Source organism: Coregonus clupeaformis, chromosome 9 (assembly GCF_020615455.1).
Source record: "Coregonus clupeaformis isolate EN_2021a chromosome 9, ASM2061545v1, whole genome shotgun sequence".
NCBI classification, from domain to species: domain Eukaryota; kingdom Metazoa; phylum Chordata; class Actinopteri; order Salmoniformes; family Salmonidae; genus Coregonus; species Coregonus clupeaformis.
This window is the reverse complement of record NC_059200.1, coordinates 54,023,757-54,043,388: the sequence shown is the minus strand read 5'-3', so window position 1 is coordinate 54,043,388 and position 19,632 is coordinate 54,023,757. Positions and strand designations below refer to the sequence as shown.

The following is a 19,632-nucleotide window of genomic DNA, read 5'->3' as shown; positions in this document are numbered from 1 at the left end:
TACACCTGGCTAACAACACTGCTTGACAGTGACACATAATAACATAGTTTAGTCCGGACAGGACAGGAGTTGGAGGAGTGAGAAGGATAAGAATGAATGAGAGTTGGAGGGAGAGAGAGAGAGAGGGATGGACAGAGAACACATGAGAAGGTGCAGGTGCATGCCCTCAATTACTGAGGGCAGCAGGGCACATGGAGAGAGAGAGAGAGAGAGAGCAATGAGAGGGCAGAGATGGGCTGTGCTGTGGTAACGTGGGTTGAGGGTGGACTGTGTGCCATCTCCAGTTTCACACCAAAACAAACATGGCAGCAGGGCTGGGGAACATGGGAGTAGAGAGTACAGTACTGCCCACTGGGCACAAACTGGCTGAATCGTTGTTTCAACGTAAGTTGTCGTATTGTGGCATGGAATCTACGTGGAAAATACATTGGATGTGTAATCACTGTTGTTTTGAGGGTGATATTTCAACCACAGGATTATGTCATCATTCTAACCAATTTTCAACATAGACAAACCTTGTATAAAATATGTTACATTTGTACCTTTGAACAACGTCAGATCTTCAACGTTATATTCATTATCAGGAAAAAAAAAAAGAAAAGGCTGGGCAGCACCTCCTACTGGAGAGTTGAGGTACAACTATTCATTTAGTCTCCCATCCAGGGTTTTAACCAGGCCCTGTTTAGCTTTTACATTTTTATATTATACTGACTACTACCAATGTGCTATCGTTAGAATAATTATTGAGCGATCTAAATATATTCACTATTGCCATCGAAGTCAATCAAAAGGGTAGGTTTAACAGAGCAAATGAAATGTAACCATACTTTATAGAGCATATTTCATCAATGATAGTATTTAGGCCTATATAACATTTTCAAAGTCATCAACAGCTGTTGTTTCAATTCAACCCAGGGTTCTACTAAAAACAGACAATACATTTAGGCCTAGGGTTTCAAGCTTTGGTTGATTTCAAATGTAATCTTCAAGTTAATCATTAATATGTTGGATTCACGTCTCCATCTCAACCAAAAATCTAAGTGAAACAATAGGACTAAATCCAATCAAACTTAATTTAAAGTGCATTTAAAGTTTGATTAGATTAGATTTAGTCCTATTCTTTATGTTTAGATTTTTGGTTGAGATGGAGACATCCAACCAAAAATCTCAGTTATGAATTTGTAGACAAACTGGATATTAAATTGTGTTTGGTTGTCAACGCAACTAAATATCAACATTTGAAGGAGATCTTCTGCTGGGATAGTTCCATCTGTGTATCTGTTGTGACACTGACTTAGTCTGGCTTTAATTCCAGTTTGTCTACAAATTAGCAATTGATATGTTGGAATCACGTCTCCATCTCAACCAAAAATCTAAGTTAAAGAATAGGACTAAATTAAACTTTAAATAAAGGTAGATCTTTTTTTTTTGCCCCCTTTTCAATCTTGTCTCATCCCTGCAACTCCCCAACTGGCTCAGGAGAGGTGAAGGTTGAGTCATGTGTCCTTTGAAACATGACCTGCCAAACTGTGCTCCTTAACACCCACCGCTTAACACCCACCAATGTGTTGGAGGAAACACCATTCAACTGATGACTGAAGTCAGCCTGCAGGCACCTGGCCTGTCACAAGGAGTCGCTAGAGCACATTGAGCCAAGTAAAGCCCCCTCTGGCCAAACCCGGGCCAATTGTGCACCGCCCTATGGGACTCCCGAGTTATGACACAGCCTGGGATCGAACCCAGGTCTGTAGTGACACCTCAAGCACTGCATTGCAGTGCCTTAGACCGCTGCACCACTCAGGAGGCCCTAGTCCTATTTTTAATAGATACATCTCCTTCAAATGCTGATATTTGGTTGCGTTGAGAACCAAACACAATTCAATTTTGCAATACAGTAAATAGCCTATTAACTTGTCGACAAGTTAACAAATTATATGTTGGATTCACGTCTCCAACTAAACCAAAAATACAATTTAAAGAATAGGATTAAGCTAGTGGCTCAGATGAAACTATCCAAGCATTAGATATCCTTTAAATGTTGATATTTGGCTGCATTATACTTAAGAAGAGCTCCTCCTTAAATTGCCATTTTTTGTTAAATTATTTTATTATATGTGAACAGTTTAGTTATTTTAGTGAATTACTCTGTTCTGCACATCTATAGGATTGGAAGATACTTGTCTTTTTTGGAAATAGTTTGGAGAGATTTTGAGAGATTGATCGACTTGGCTCATCTGCTGGATCATCAGGCAACACAAGAAAGGAATGGGATTGGGGGACTATAAACCCAACAAGGACAACAAGAAGAATTAGGACATAAACAAAAACGAAACCAACAGAGGGAGAAAGAGGAAGGATTTCTGAGGGATTTCTGGAGGATAGTCCAGGCCTTGATAGTGAAACAAGCATTCAGACGAACAAACAAAAGAGCACTTGGAAAGGAGGTAGGAACATTCTGAACATTGAGAAAGTATCTTCATTTATATGTAATGTGTGGTTTCATTTCATATTTAATATATTTTTATTATTCATAAAAGTGCATTGTTTAAAAAGTGCATTTATCTATAGGTGCATTATTGAAATAAGTGCTTTTATCAAGAGGCACATGCACATCATTCTAGAGCAGAGTGCATTGTTTAAAGAGGTCACCATGGAGATGAAGATGGATGCATTCTCTAAGCATTGTTTCAGCGATCTTGCCATCACATATCCTGAACATTTTCCAAGTGAGTCAGGACATTTTTTATTCTAAACTAAATTGCTAAGAGAATTCCCAGACTCTGAGGGCAGACTTCATTCTAAAAGTGAACAACTAAATAAAAGGAAACCTTCTGTTCTACACGGATGATACTAATGCTTGGCACACAGCTCTCCACAAGACCAACAATGAACTTACAATGTCAGAAAACAAAACAATGGGGCAACTGTACATTGATTCCATCCCCAAATTGTACATTCATTTTTATAATAACGGCACTGTGTTGGTTCAAGGTTCGGAGGCCAGTCTGGATCAATTTGTCCACTACTTCGACCAAATAAAACCTATTTCTTCTGAACTTAAAACTTCTCCACTGTCACTATCTACAACAGCCTCCACTCCCTCTGTGCCCCAGTATGTAGTCCCCAGTGTCCCTCTCTCTCCCTCGCCTGCAGCAGACACAGCCCTGAACATGCCTCTCTCACACGTGACACCTGCAGTACCACAGCATCTTATAGAGGAGGAGATCAGCCTGGTGCGTCAGCATAGGGATGAGATCCGGGTGCTGCAATGTGCAATGAAAAATGTTGAGGAGGACAACCAGGCTCTCAAGATGGAAGTGCGCAGACTTAGAGAGGAACTGTCCAGCACAGCCAACACCAGCCACATGCAGGACCTGCAGAAGGAGCTACATGAGCTAAGGCAGGGATTTCTCAGCCACCACCATCCACTCTACAAAGAGTCCCACAAAAACCCAGGATAAAGCCAACAGCTGAATCAGAATCCACCAATCAGGCACTCCTTTAGACCTGCATCCGTTGGCCCTTCAGAGAGACTCTCCCAGGAACTGCATGCAGATACACTGAGCTATGCCCAAGCCGTACACAGTAAAAGAGGCCCCACGCAGAGTTTGGAGCATCGCCGGCCACACTGCCCTCCACATCACCCTCTTCAATTCCCTCTAAAATCTCCCTCCCATGCTACCAGACCCAGCCCATCACAGCCCATCTCTACCAGACCCGGCCCATCACAGCACAGACAATCAGACCCGGCCCGCCTCAACTCAGCCCAGCTCTACACAGCACCGACCAGTACACCAGGGTCTGGCAAAACACTGTCGATGGTAGTGCACCACATGATGCAGTCCACACCATGTATCATTCACATCATCAGCCTACATATGCTGAGAGTTTGGAGCTTCACCAGCCACACTGCCCTCCACACCACCCTCCTCAATTCCCCCCACAACCTCCCTCCCAGGCTAGTTTTGGTTACCCTCCCTACTCCCATCCCCAGGACAGGCCTGGGACACTCCTGCCCCCCCATGGCAGCCCCAACCCTGCAACAGGAGCCACACCATGATCTCCTGTGCACACCACTCTGGTACCCTGCAGCAGCTCCACTCCTTTGGCAGGAGCTTCATCCGGGTGAACTGAGCTCGGCCAACACTGCTCTCTCATTTCTCGCCCCAGCCCCTGCATCCAGCGACTTGAGGGAGGTCTGTCAAATGCTCAGTCTACTCTCACGTGGTTGGCCAGGGACCTTGGCAAAGTCTCAGCTCACTCAACAAATAGCTGCATATGACCCTATGCCTGTTAGCTCTTATGAGAATGAGCTTAATACCCCCCTCTGACTTTAAATCTCGAAGGGGGCTTGGGCTAATGCACCTAAATGTGCAAAGTATGATTTTAAAAAATGGACACAATTGACATTTGGACTACAAGAATCATGTCCTGACATTAAGGTTCTCTCGGAAACATGGTTAAATGGTTCTGTCTCTGATAAAGACATTGAAGCAAATTATTATAATGTATTTATATGTGACAGATTACAGAAAGGGGGAGGAGTGGCCATATATGTACAATCTAATTTCATGGCATCCCAATCTTTAAATATTTTGTTCCCAGGAAATTTGAGCTCCTGGTTGTAGATGTGTCCATAAACCAGAATACACATGTATTTGTTGCTGGGATACTGCTAAAGCAACACTCGAGTGGTTTAAGGGGAAACATTTAAATGTCTTGGAATGGCCTAGTCAAAGCCCAGACCTCAATCCAATTGAGAATCTGTGGTATGACTTAAAGATTGCTGTACACCAGCGAAACCCATCCAACTTGAAGGAGCTGGAGCAGTTTTGCCTTGAAGAATGGGCAAAAATCCCAGTGGCTAGATGTGCCAAGCGTATAGAGACATACCCCAAGAGACTTGAAGTTGTAATTGCTGCAAAAGTTGGCTCTACAAAGTATTGACTTTGGCGGGGAGGGGGGTGAATAGTTATGCACGCTCAAGTTTTCTGGTTTTGTGTCTTATCACACAAGAAAAAATATTTTGCATCTTCAAAGTGGTAGGCATGTTGTGTAAATTAAATGATACAACCCCCCCAAAAAAACAATTTTAATTCCAGGTTGTAAGGCAACAAAATAGGAAAAATGCCAAGGGGGGTGAATACATTCGCAAGCCACTGTCTCTGCCGATATGCTGTTTTACAGCGGGGAAATGAAAAAGTGTCATTTTTTCCCCACACTGAATTCTCATAAATTGGGGCGGCAGGTAGCCTAGTGGTTAAGAGTGTTGGACCAGTAACCGAAAGGTCGCTGGTTTGAATTCCCGAGCCGACTAGGTGAAAAATCTGTCAATGTTCCCTTGAGCAAGGCACTTAACCTTAATCGCTCTGGATAAGAGTGTCTACTAAATGACTAAAATGTAAAATTGCCATCCAAAAGAGCAATTGTCCAATAACTATGCTTCAAATGTTGATTTCATACATTGTGACAATAATGACATCACGAGAATGGCCGCAAGTGTTCAGATTAGCATTAGATTCCCTTTTTTCATCCTATTTTCATCATTTAGATCAACCTTTTCATCAATGTCTCAACAGATGCTGTGAAGGCGGCGTTCCTGGTTGACTGACTGAATGGCTGCCAATGTCTTTAATGAAGTGGAGCCGCAAGCTGAAACAACTGATCATCCACGTCAAACACAACACTAAACAACGTCGAGCAGGTTAACATCAGCCCCAGGTGGCAGGAGGGAGGGAGCCAAGGGGTAAACACACACACATACACACAGATACACACACAAATACAAACGCATAATACACTTATGCACCTATTAGCACACACACAGACAGACACACACCACAAATCCAGGGGAAGAAATCACTCAGCCAACCCATTTATCACAAGTTAATGAAAAATAAACCTTAAAGGAACGGCTCCATTGAACTCAGGTCACTTTTTAACACTTCAAAAAACCAAAAGGGAAAGTTAATACATGACTAGAAACACACTCATTTCATTTGACTGTATACACAAACTGTCAAGACCTAGAGGTGCACCCCTCCTTCCCCTCTTTCCTGAGTGGCCATTGTGAGATGTAAAAGCTGTTGAGTACTGTACAGATGCCGCATCTAAATTTGATCATTCGGTTTTTGCTTGAATTTTCCTGCACCGCAGGATATGCAAACTTGAAGCGTGTTCAAGGTTTAAAAGGGCTTCTAAAGTTTGCAATTTACACAAACATTTCAGACTTGATTTGCCCTAACAAAAAATGTATCAACCCCTATAGAAAATGACCATTAATTATAATCCACATAATAATTCACATTTCCTGTTGCTGCATGATTACTTTTCTGCTGTGAGAAACTGATTCAAATTAAGATACGACATCTGTATGTGTGCGTGTGTGTGTGCATGTGTATTATGAGTGTCTGTGTGAGAAAGTGGGGCATATTGCATATTCTAATGATCCAGTATAACTCTACCTCAGATGACTCTGGTTGGGATCAAAGTTCACAGTGTCAACGGTCATAAGGAGGTCAGTTAGAAAATGAACATGTACATGTATCCCTTTGTTGTAGCGTCCAATGCTGGTCTACTGGCCCAAGTCAACAACCTCCAACCCCTCATTTCATTAGTGCTGTAATTGTAGTGCGCAGCATAGCATGAGACTAAATGGGGCGCGGCCACTTGAGTAAGAAGAAGCAGAGCTTCAACATGTGGGAATCTGCTTTACCTGGAGTTCAAGAGTTCCCTACCCAGCATGAAGCACACATGTCCTCTAATCGAGGTAATAAATTGAGAAAAAACGATACTTGTGGTATGGTACTGTGGACAAGCACACACACACACACACACACAAACACGACGACACACACACAAGGACACACAAACACACACACTCTCTCCCTACTAAATACTTTTAAATGGCCTCGACCACAGAGCTGCAAGACTACTCCACTAAAGAACCGCAGTAGCCATTTCAGGAATATATCATAATATTCTATTATGTCGTTATAGTATCACATTGTGGACCGGTGGCAGTGGTCAAATGCTGGCTAATAATCCCATAGGTTTCTATGAAGCCACAAATCCGGAAAGGAAACAAACTCCAATAACAGAAAGAGCTCATGCTACGACATGATTAATTGGAATTATATTAAACGTTTTATTTTATTACAATCCCTTTATCTAATGAAAACTAAATTCAGACTCAAACAAGGCAATGAGAGCCAAAATGTATGTGGAAACATTCCTGTTTTGTTATGGTTGGAGGAACAGTACTGTAACAGTCAGCTTTGTGGTTAGCTCACATCCATCCTAGTGATACAACAACATGGTAGGACAGATTTGATCGGTAGATAGGAAGCACCTCCACTTCGCGTTTCAGCCAAAAACAAACCCTCCATTTGTGCCATCATGACAGATTTAACTTCATAAAAATGTCATCAATTAAAGTCTGACAAAACCAGAGCTAGCTGTGTCAAAGGTATTATAGACGTATTAATACTGTACTATTCCAACTGAGTACAATTTACATTTTGACGTTTTTGTCATATAGCAGACACTCTTATCCAGAGTAGGCTTGGGCGGTATACCGTATATACCCTATACCGAGTTATTTGGAAATAGAGACGGGATGGCTTTTCAACACTGTCAATACCGTTGAAACTATTTCTTTGAAGTTTATCAATACATTTTAATATTTGTAGCTACTTTTTAAGTACACTGAACAAAAATATAAACGCAACACGCAACAATTTAAAAGATTTTACTGAGTTACAGTTTATATAAGAAAATCTGTCAATTGAAATAAATAAATTAGGCCCTAATCTATGGATTTCACATGACTGGGAATACAGATATGCATCCGTTGGTCACAGATACCTTTAAAAAAAAAAAGGTAGGGGCGTGGATCAGAAAACCAGTCAGTATCTGGTGTGACCAACATTTGCCTCATGCAGCGCAACACATCTCCTTTGCCTAGAGTTAATCAGGCTGTTGATTGTGGCCTGTGGAATGTTGTCCCACTCCTCTTCAATGGCTGTGCGAAGTTGCTGGATATTGGCGGGAACTGGAACATGTCGTACACGTCGATCCAGAGCATCCCAAACATGCTCAATGGGTGACATGTCTGGTGAGTATGCAGGCCATGGAAGATCCTTGCAACATAGGGCTGTGCATTATCATGCTGAAACATGAGGTAATGGCGGCGGATGAATGGCCTCAGGATATCGTCAAGGTATCTCTGTGCATTCAAATTGCCATCGATAAAATGCAATTCTGTTCGTTGTCCGTAGCTTATGCCTGCCCATACCATAACCCCACCACCATGGGGCACTCTGTTCACAACATCAGCAAACAGTTGAAACCGGGATTCATCCGTGAAGAGCACACTTCTCCAGCGTGCCAGTGGCCATCGAAGGTGAGCATTTGCCCACTGAAGTCGGTTACAACGCCGAACTGCAGTTAGGTCAAGACCCTGGTGAGGACGACGACCACGTAGATGAGCTTCCCTGAGACGGTTTCTGACCGTATGTGCAGAAATTCTTCAGTTGTGCAAACTCAGTTTCATCAGCTGTCCGGGTGACTGGTCTCAGACGATGCCGTAGGTGAAGAAGCCGGATGTGGACGTCCTGGACTGGCATGGTCTGCGGTTGTGAGGCCGGTTGGATGTACTACCAATTCTCTATAACGTTGTTGGAGACGGCTTATGGTAGAGAAATGAACATTCATCTCTGGCAAAAGCTTTTTTTTGTGCGTTTCTGGGATCTTTTCTTTCAGGTCATGAATCATGGGCCCAACACTTTACATGTTGCGTTTATATTTCTGTTAATCAGAGAGGCAACAAAGAGACCAAATATAACCCTGAAGGAGCTGCAAAGCTCCACAGTGGAGATTGCTTGAAGAAAAAAATAAGCAAACACGTTTGGTGTTCGCCAAAAGGCATGTGGGAGATGGCCAAACATATGGAAGAAGGTACTCTGGTCAGATGAGACTAAAATTGAGCTTTTTGGCCATCAAGGAAAACGCTATGTCTGGCGCAAACCCAACACCTCTCATCACCACGAGAACACCATCCCCACAGTGAAGCATGGTGGTGGCAGCATCATGCTGTGGAGACTGGGAAACTGGTCAGAATTGACGGAATGATGGATGGCGCTAAATACAGGGAAATTATTGAGGGAAACCTTTTTCAGTCTTCCAGAGATTTGAGACTGGGACGGAGGTTCACCTTCCAGCAGGACAATGACCCTAAGCACACTTAAGCAATACTCAAGTGGTTTAAGGGGAAACATTTAAATGTCTTGGAATGGCCTAGTCAAAGCCCAGACCTCAATCCAATTGAGAATCTGTGGAATGACCTAAAGACTGCTGTACACCAGCGGAACCCATCCAATGAAGGAGCTGGAGCAGTTTTGCCTTGAAGAATGGGAAAAAATCCCAGTGGCTAGATGTGCCAAGCTTATAGAGACATACCCCAAGAGACTTGCAGCTGTAATTGCTGCAAAAGGTGGCTCTACAAAGTATTGACTTTGCTCAAGTTTTCAGTTTTTTAGTCTTATTTCTTGTTTGTTTCACCAAAAAAATTATTTTGCATCTTCAAAGTGGTAGGCATGTTGTGTAAATCAAATGATACAACCCCCCCAAAAAAATCAATTTTAATTCTAGGTTGTAAGGCAACAAAATAGGAAAAATACCAAGGGGGGAAAAATGAATTTAGTATATGTCAACCTAGCAAACCAGGCAACTAAAAGCAACTTTCTAAACAATGTTTTGGTTCATTTCTAGCTTGTTAGCTAGCTAGCTAATGCTAGCTGGCTAGCCAGTTCAAATAATGACCATATCATTGCTGACAACGTCTTAACTTTAGCAAATTTGCATTTATTATTACAGGAAAATAAACTCACAATAAGATAATTATTTACAAGTTTATGGCGAGCTAATTGCAGAAAATAGCTTACGGTTGTGAGTGTGACTAAATAAAATCAGGGCATTCTCCCGGAGAATTTTAGAACTTGGGCACTGTCTTGTTGCTGGCTCAGTCAGGTAACCATGACAACGGACGCAGCAGGGTCAAATTTGAGCTCATCTGTCTGCGACAAGGAAACCGAAAGTCGCAGCGACGGTGTACAGACATTCCACCGGAGTATAAATTAAATGTTGTTTTGACCAGCGACACTTGTCGCATTCTAATTGTCTACAGACATGTCGATACACAAAGTATAAACCAGCCTTTATGTATTTCATATTTTTTTCCTGTGTAAAAACTAAGAATTCGCCGTTAACGCAACCCCCAACTTTAACTTGTTAGTTATCTAAGTAAGTTACTGAATTCATAAGGTGACGGGGCATCATATTGTCTAAGTTTTCTGCCGTGTTTGGATGAGTTATCTGTACAGCTGCCACTGATATCTTTTGATTTCCTTGTTTTTTTTTTGTTCTCTCCGTTCTCGGCCCATCTGCTCCTCCCCAATCTTCTCAGAGAAGAGCAGGCAGGCCTGTTGTCCTAGCAACTCCACATAGACACAGCGCGTACACATGCTGTTCCAGAGCCAGTACTGTTCTTCCTTCAGACAAGCATGCATGAAAATGTCTTAACTTGCTCAATGTCTCTCACTTACATTCACTTGTAAATGTCCAAACTCACCAAAAATTACATTCTGTAGCTCCTACCTATATATGTATACATTTATGAGCTGGATTGCCAGTCTTTGCAATTTGTTTATTTTCATTTGCGCTCGTTACAATATTTAGCTAGCAGCCTCCATGGAAATTCGCTATTGCTTGTGCTAATTTTGTTAGCATTCTGGTACTAGACGCCCAATGGGCTTTTTTGCAGTTTTATTTTGGTGCCCCCTTGTGTACTAAGCCGGTAATACCATAAATCTTGGGATGAGAGAAGGACTGTATGACGATATGAAAATCTGGATACTGCCCAAACCCTAATCCAGAGCGACCTACAGTCAGTGCATTGAACTAAGTTAGGTAAAAAACACCACATACAGTGCCTTCAGAAAGTATTCACACCCCTTGACATTTTCCACATTTTGCTGTGTTACAAAAGTGGGATTAAAATTGATTTAATTATCATTTATTGTCAACGATCACACAAAATACTCTGTAATGTCAAAGTGGAAGAAAAATTATAACATGAATATATCTTAATTAGATAAGTATTCAACCCGCTGAGTCAATACATGATAGAATCACTTTAGCAGCGATTACAGCTGTGACTCTTGCTGGGTAAGTCTCTAAGAGCTTTGCACACCTGGATTGCAGAATATTTGTCCATTATTCTTTAAAAAAAATTCAAGCTCTGTCAAGTTGGTTGTTGATCATTGCTAGGTAGCCATTGTCAAGTCTTGCCATAGATTTTCAAGATAATTTAAGTCAGAACTGTAACTTGGCCACTCAGGAACCTTCAATGTCATCTTGGTAAGCAACTCCAGTGTATATGTGGCCTTGTGTTTTAGGTAAGTGTCCTGCTGAATGGTGAATTTGTCTCCCAGTGTCTGTTGGAAAGTAGACTGAACCAGGTTCTCCTCTAGGATTTAGCCTGTGCTTAGCTCTATTCAGTTTATTTTTATCCTAAAAAACGTCCAAGTCCTTGCCGATAACAAGCATACCCATAACATGATGCAGTCACCACCATGCTTGAAAATATGAAGAATGGTACTCAGTGATGTGTTGTGTTGGATTTGCCCCAAACATAACACTTTGTATTCAGGACAAAAATGTAATTTCTTTGCCACATTCTTTGCAGTATTACTTTAGTGCCTTATTGCAAACAGGATGCATGTTTTATTATATTTGTATTCTGTACAGGCTTCCTTCTTTTCTGTCATTTATGTTAGTATTGTGGAGTAACTACAATGTTGTTGATCCATCCTCAGTTATCTCCTATCATAGCCATTAAACTATGTAACTGTTTTAAAATCACCATTGTCCTCATGATGAAATCCCAGAGTGGTTTCCTTCCTCTCTGGCAACTGAGTTAGGAAGGGCGCCTGTATCTTTGTAGTGACTGGGCATATTGATACACCAATCCAAAGTGTAATTAATAACTGCACCATGCTCAAAGGGATATTCAATGTTAGCTTTTTTTATATACCCATCTACCAATATGTGCCCTTCTTTGCGAACCATTGCAAAACCTCCCTGGTCTTTGTGGTTGAATCTGTGCTTCAAATTCACTGCTCGACTGAGGGACCATACAGATAATTATATGTACAGCGATGGGGTAGTCATTTAAAAAGCATGTTAAACACTATTATTGCACATAGAGTGAGTCCATGCAGCATACACTACATGACCAAAAGTATGTGGAAACCTGCTTGTCGAACATCTCATTCCAAAATCATGGGCATTAATATGGAGTTGGTCCCCCCTTTGCTGCTATAACAGCCTCCACTCCTCTGGGAAGGCTTTCCACTAGATGTTGGAACATTGCTGTGGGAACTTCCATTTTGCCACAAGAGTATTAGTGAGGTCGGGCACTGATGTTGGGCGATTAGGCCTGGCTCGCAGTCGGCGTTCCAATTCATCCCAAAGGTGTTCAATGAGGTTGAGGTCAGGGCTCTGTGCAGGCCAGTTAAGTTCTTCCACAGTGAACTCGACAAACCATTTCTGTATGGACCTCGCTTTGTGCACGGGGGCATTGTCATGCTGAAACAGGAAAGGGCCTTCCCCAAACTGTTGGAAGCACAGAATCGTCTAGAATGTCATTGTATGCTGTAGCGTTAAGATTTCCCTTCACTGGATCTAAGGGGCCTAGCCCGAACCATGAAAAACAGCCCCAGACCATTATTCTTCCTCCACCAAACTTTACAGTTGGCACTATGCATTGGGGCAGGTAGCGTTCTCCTGGCATCTGCCAAACCCAGATTTGTCCGTCGGACTGCCAGATGGTGAAGCGTGATTCAACACTCCATGGAATACGTTTCCACTGCTCCAGAGTCCAATGGCGGCGAGCTTTACACTTCCAGAGGCAGTTTGGAACTCTGTAGTGAGTGTTGCAATCGAGGACAGACGATTTTATACGCACTACGCGCTTCAGCACTTGACGGCCCCCTTCTGTGAGCTTGTGTGGCCTACCACTTCGCGGCTGAGCCATTGATGCTCCTAGACGTTTCCACTTCACAATAACAGCAATTACAGTTGCCGGGGCAGCTCTTGCAGGGCAGAAATTTGACTTGTTGGAAAGGTGGCATCCTATGACGGTGTCACGTTGAAAGTAACTGAGCTCTTCAGTAAGGCCATTCTACTGCCAATGTTTGTCTATGGAGATTGCATGGCTGTGTGCTCGATTTTATACACCTGTCAGCAATGGGTGTGGCTGAAATAGCCGAATCCACTAATTTGAAGGGGTGTCCACATACTTTTTTATTTATAGTATATGATTAAATATGTACAGAATTTAGGCTCTCTGCCTAGGCTGCCACTATGAAAACTATAGAACCGTGTGTGTGTGTGTGTCGGGCGTTCTCTGTTGGCGTCACTCTGTGTTCTCAATGAATAAAACTCTCTGATGTTTTTATTTCACACACGCACGCACACACAGTTACACACACACACACACACACACACACACACACACACAGTTACACAGAGTCACACAGACAGACAGTGTCTGAAGTTTTCCATCGCCTGACAAGATCACTCTGCTTGTTAATTTGTTACACCGAACTGAAGCTTTTATATGGCGTGTGTGTGTTATTGTCTCCATTCTCTACCCTCTCCTGGAAAATGGCTGCAGATGAAGGGACTATGCCACAGGATGAAATGAAGTTGGCTTGGGCCTATGTGCCATAAACACACACACACACACAGTCTTGCACAGCTAACCTTGTGGGGACAAACAATTCTGTCCCATTCAAAATCCTATTTTCCCTAATCCCTAACTCCAAACCTAACCCTTACCCTAATCTTAACCCAAAAACCTAACCTTATCCTAACCCTAACCCTAACCCTAAACCTAACACTGATTCTAACCTTAACCCCCTAGAAATAGCATTTTACCTTGTGGGGACCAACAAAATGTCCCCAGTTGGTCAAGTTTTTCTTGGTTTATTATTCTTGTGGGGACTTCTGGTCCCCACAAGTATAGTTAAACACGTCCACCCACACACGCACACACACACACACATAGCCAGACTGAATACCACCATATAAATCCCACCATATAAAGCAGCGTAGCTCTAAAATGCATTGACATGTAAGATTACAGTACTGGTTTACATCTGCATGAAAGCAATAGGCAAACACAGCAGGGAACTGTAAGATCCATCTGACAATTTGTCAAATTTCCTTAAAATAACGGCAAATAAATTATAACATTAGAAACAATGTTATTTTGCGTGTTTAAAACCGATTTGACAGTACAGTAGTATTATTTTGCTAAGCATAATACACTGGGCATGACAACAGAGGGTTTGAGGGAAACCAGAGAAAGAGAAGGAAGAGAGAGAGGAAGAGAGAGAGAAGGAGAGAGACGCTGAAAGCATTAAAATGGGTAATGACAGGGTCCAGTGAGTAGTGAGCTGGGTCTACAGGCCTACAAGGTCTGAGTTAGCAGGGTGGATGTCTCCCTCTCTCTGTCTTCTGTCAGACAGACCAGAGACCAGGCAGGCAGCTGAAGTGAAACAGTGAAAGTGAAAGCATTAGAAACATGTGAAAGGTGGTTGTTTGTTTTGGAACATTGAAGGAAGTTAAAGGTACAATATGTAAGAGTTGTTCATTAAAATACCTCTAAATGTGCATATTAAAGTGGCAGGGATCAGGGCGTGTAATGCTACAAAGATTAAATAACTTCAGACCCCAGTGTTGCACATGAAATATGAAATATCACTGGGTACGATTTGCTGGCAAACTTGGCCTGCGCGCTCTGAGAGGGATGCAATACGTAAGAGTTGTGACCATTTATCTCTCTGAGGACACCAACGCAAATCAAGTAAACATGGTGGAGCTAAAGCTAAAATATTCGCTACCCTAAAGCAAAAATATTTGCTACCTAAGAGGGCTACGCTTTCAACAGCAGACTGACAGCAAACTATCTGCTAAAAAAAGTCAGATGAAAGTTGTGGAAAGACCAGGGTGATCGGAGGGAGTGGATAGCAGCTTATTCGGGAATTGAAGGACCGTAATGCACTCAGCTGGTAAGCTAAACTCAAAACTCGGCTAACGTTAGATATAAAGTATGATTTCAAGCAGAGCTATCTATCTAACGTTATCTATCTCACTTGTCATCTAATGTTAATTGTACTATGTTCCAGGAAAGCGTCATATTTTGATGACTCGTTGTAGAAAGATGGCAGAGGAAGTCCCCTGTTGCTCAGTTGGTAGAGCATGGCGCTTGCAACGCCAGGGTTGTGGGTTCGTTTCCCACGGGGGGCCAGTATGAAAATGTATGCACTCACTAACTGTAAGTCGCTCTGGATAAGAGCATCTGCTAAATGACTAAAATGTAAATGTAAAATGAAGCTAACTGAGCTAGCTAGCCGAGGTAGTTAGCAAGGTAGCTACTTTGCACAAGATGAATTCGCTATTCAGAATCTGTCAATATGATTACAAATCACATCTTCATATTTCCATTTCGGTCCATGCAATGTAGCTAGCTAAAGTTAATTACTAGCTGGCTATGTAGGCGTTCATTAGTAAGCATATCAATTGTGACCATCACATTTCATTGCATTTCAATCTTTCATCTGGAAATGGCCAACCCTGAAATTACTCGTCACAGTCAAGGGATAAGATGTGCTTTTGTAACATTAATTACAAGGAAGATATTGACTTTTCCTATGATTAAATTAATATTTCACCAAATATGTTTTATCTAATTTCAGTCCAGAAGACGAAGGCAATGGAGGCTGCTGAGGGGAGGACGGCTCATAGTAATGGCTGGAACTGAGCAAATGGAATGGCATCAAACACATGGAAACCATGGGTGTTTCTCAAAATCCATACTACCGTGATCCGAGCTCGCAAATTGGAGTACGGGAGGGTCGGAGACCAAATCAAAGTATGCGAAATGGAGCACGAAAGGCACTTCTCGAATGCGTACTCTGTTTGTACATATTTTGAAGCATGCATTGATGCAAGCTTCAACGGAAATTATGTAAAGAAATGTGACGTATTCACTGAAAAAATTACGCAACATTTCTTGAAATCAATGGTGGCCATTATTTGAGCTGAAATGAGAGAAAATAAACCCTGACTTCAGAATGAAATGTTGCCTATTCATATCTCACATGTTGCCTGATTACAATATTTTTTCTTGATACGTTAATAAATACATGATGTGTTAATTTTGGCATGTTTACTTGCCTATGTACAGTAGATCACAAGCCCATAATAAGTCAATAGGGCTAACTGGCTAGTTATTAGTACTGTTAGCTAGCCAGATAGCCATGAAGAATTGTTAGCTAGCTACCCACAAAGAATTGACATCTATCTTGCATAATTTTAGTTTTAGGTCATTTTTGCCTGTTAAACTATCTGGTTAGCTACATTATTACGATTCACATATAGCTAGCTGATAGTTATGAAGTAAAACGGTTGCTTTGTGTATATCTTGTTTCGTCTCTATTGTCATTGTTGTCCTGGCTGGAAGACGGTTCAGTGAATGGGTAAGTCCAAAGTAAGTCAATAAGGCTAACTGGCTAGCTAGCTAGCCACAAAGAATTGGTAGCTACCCATGAAAAATGTACATCTACCTTGCATAACACTAGTTTTAGGTCATTTTTGCCTGTTAAACTATCTGATTAGCTAGATTATTACGATTCACATATCTAGCTGATAATTTTGAAGTAAACCGTTTGCTTTGTGTATATCTTGGAAGAAGGTTCAGTGAATGGGGAGGTGAAGCGTGAGGTAATACAGTAGGGGGCAGTGCGAGTGCTTCTCAAATGTATTGTTTTGTGCATTCTCCACACCCTCGTCCTCACAAGCACGTACTCAAGAGAACGTGGTCATAGAATGCACTCGGAGCATCAGAGTGTGGAGCACGGTAGTATGCATATTGAGAAACACCCCATGTGTTTGATGTATTTGATACCATTCCACTTAGCACGAGCCCGTCCTCCCCAATTAAGGTCCCACCAACCTCCTGTGGACAAAGGGTATAGGCATTGAAGAATAAAGAACTAACTACATGTACATCCCAGACCGCCAAAGAGCTATTTTGGGGGAGCAAGGAACATCTGATCAGAGGATGCGAAGAAGCAGCCTAGGACTAATAACCTAACCTATGCCAAAGACAGGAGAACTAGCTACTGCCACATTGTACAACATAAAGGTCACTCAGATGATAGGATGGGAAGACTGTAATGTTACTGTTACCACAGGAAATGTCTAAATGGTTGGATACTAGAATGTTGAGTTGTGGGTGGTGGGGTTTGATGATCCATTGTTGTGTATCTGTATACATTTGAATATAAACTAAACCATTGATTTGCTCATCTTCTTTATACAACGTTTTTTAATGCAATACAGGCCCATATGGTTAGTAATGAAGTGAACACTTCTAATTTGCTAAATAGGTTTCATTGCTAAAGTATGAACATTTCTGCTATTAGCTGGTTTCACATAATATAATATAATATATTGCTATATTTATTTCATGTTTCAAATGCAAGTTGACGTTTGTGCTTTAGTTTAGCCAACATCTGTGTCATCTCAAAATGCATTTCTTGAACCAAGGACAGAAACAGCTGATAGAGGCATGGGACAGCCCAGCCTTCCGCAATTGAAATGTGTTTTGACCAAAGCTATAAACTATATTTGGTTTACTAGCTAATGTGCGTGAGATGTTGTACATTTCCATTATTGAACTAAGCATTTAGTTGTGTACTGCAGTGGATGAGGAGCTTGTTGCTGCGCTAATGTTTACATGACTATACAACTCCATAGTGGAAAATATTCAATTTGTTGCGAAAGTGTGAACACAGATACAGCATGTTGAGAAATGTTTTTTTGTCACTGCTATCAATTTGCTCCATGGGAGTCCAAACATTTTCTTTCGTGAACATCAATGGTGAGTCCAATTGTGAGCAGGCACTCCATTGGACAGCCCGTCAGTCTAGCACGCTCGTAGAGCATGGGGCACGAGATAAATCGTGTTCAAGTGCAGGCATGCAATTACTCTCACTGCCACTGGCGTCGACATTGTGCCCAAAACTCCAACACTACAAATTCTACATTTAATAGGCATAACTTCTAGAATTAATTAATTCCTGAATTAAATCTTAAGTGGACCCATTGTCTTTAAATTGCAATCCTCATGGTAGTAACAAATTGTATTAACTTTACACTTTGGACTAGATTGATTCTCTCACCTGCTAACCTTTCACATAATAAGTGTGTGTGTGCACATGTGTGAGTCTCTGTCTGTACTGTGTGTGTGTGTGTGTGAGTATAGTGTGTGTGTGTGTTGCTGTGTGTGAGCGCAGGGTGCTTGGTGCTTGCCGCTGGCTGTAGGCAGCCGTGTTGGTTGGAGGAGGAAAGGGCGTCGCCCCACTTGGTATCCATTACTCACAGGGCTGCTTTGATGTGGGGCTGGGGGGGAGTGGCGTGTCAGGGCAGGTAGATGCTACGCTCTCATGAGTGCCCCGACTAGCCAAAGGGGATGGGACTGAATCACAGACTGAACCACCTCTTTCAACTCTCTCCTATTCCTACTCCCTCCGACCCTTTCCTTTCTACCCCCGACACACACGCACACCCCCTTCAAACCCCCTATTACCCCTCCTCTACCCTCTCTCCTCCCTCTCCAACACCCCCGATACACACTCATACCCCCCTCCAACCCCCACAACTTGGGCTGAGAATTGCCAGGCACTTCACAATACGATATTATCACAATACTTAGGTGCCGATATGATATGTAATGCGATTCTCAAGATTCTATATGTATTGCGATTTGATACTGCGATTTTATTGCGATTTGATGTTCCAAACATATTGCTCACTATGTCTGCTGCAGAGAGACGAAAGAGAGCATGAGAAAACAACTTTTGGTTCACTATTTAAAAAGAAGATGGAGAACAAGCTATAGGATGAAAAATACCGGAGTTTTGGCGCAAATACCAGCCGACTAGCTCTAGCTAACACTACCTACAGTAGCAAAAATAATACAAAATAATAATACTTTTTAAAAAACATTCAAATTGATACCTGGAGTCAAATATCGATATAATATAGTCCAAAAATATTATAACGATATGTAACTATCGATATCCCCCTCCCCCTTCACTACCCCCAACCCCCTACTAACCCTCCTCACCCCCCTCCTACAGTACACCCCTGACACACACTGATAATCCTGGGCTGGTCACCTCTCTGGAGGAAGAGCTTCTGACTGGAAAAAGTTATTAATGTGAGCTGAGCTGCAGGTACAGTGCATTTGGAAAGTAGATAGACTGTTGTGTGGCTTTCCAATCAATTGCATTTACCACAGGTGGACTCCAATCAAGTTCTAGAAACATCTCAAGGATGATCAATGGAAACAGGATGCAACTGAGCTCAATTTCGATTCTCATAGCAAAGGGTCTGAATATTTATGTAAATAAGGTATTTCTGTTTTGTGTGTAGATTGATGAGGAACATTTCTATTTAATCCATTTTAGAATGAGGCTGTAACGTAACAAAATGTGG

The 19,632-nt window shown here is 42.0% G+C and overlaps 1 protein-coding gene and 1 long non-coding RNA gene across 3 annotated transcripts in view; one reads left to right on the top strand and one right to left on the bottom strand.

The window, feature by feature from the left end:
- The window catches only part of LOC121574097 (E3 ubiquitin-protein ligase RNF43-like), a 168,839-nt gene that overhangs the window by 8,303 nt on the left and 140,904 nt on the right, over positions 1-19,632 (bottom strand). The gene's annotated exons all lie outside the window — the stretch shown is intronic.
- LOC121574098 lies at positions 2,652-6,746 on the top strand. The gene is made up of 3 exons (XR_006002142.1): positions 2,652-2,726; positions 5,580-5,746; positions 6,561-6,746. It is a non-coding gene; the product is annotated as an uncharacterized LOC121574098 (long non-coding RNA).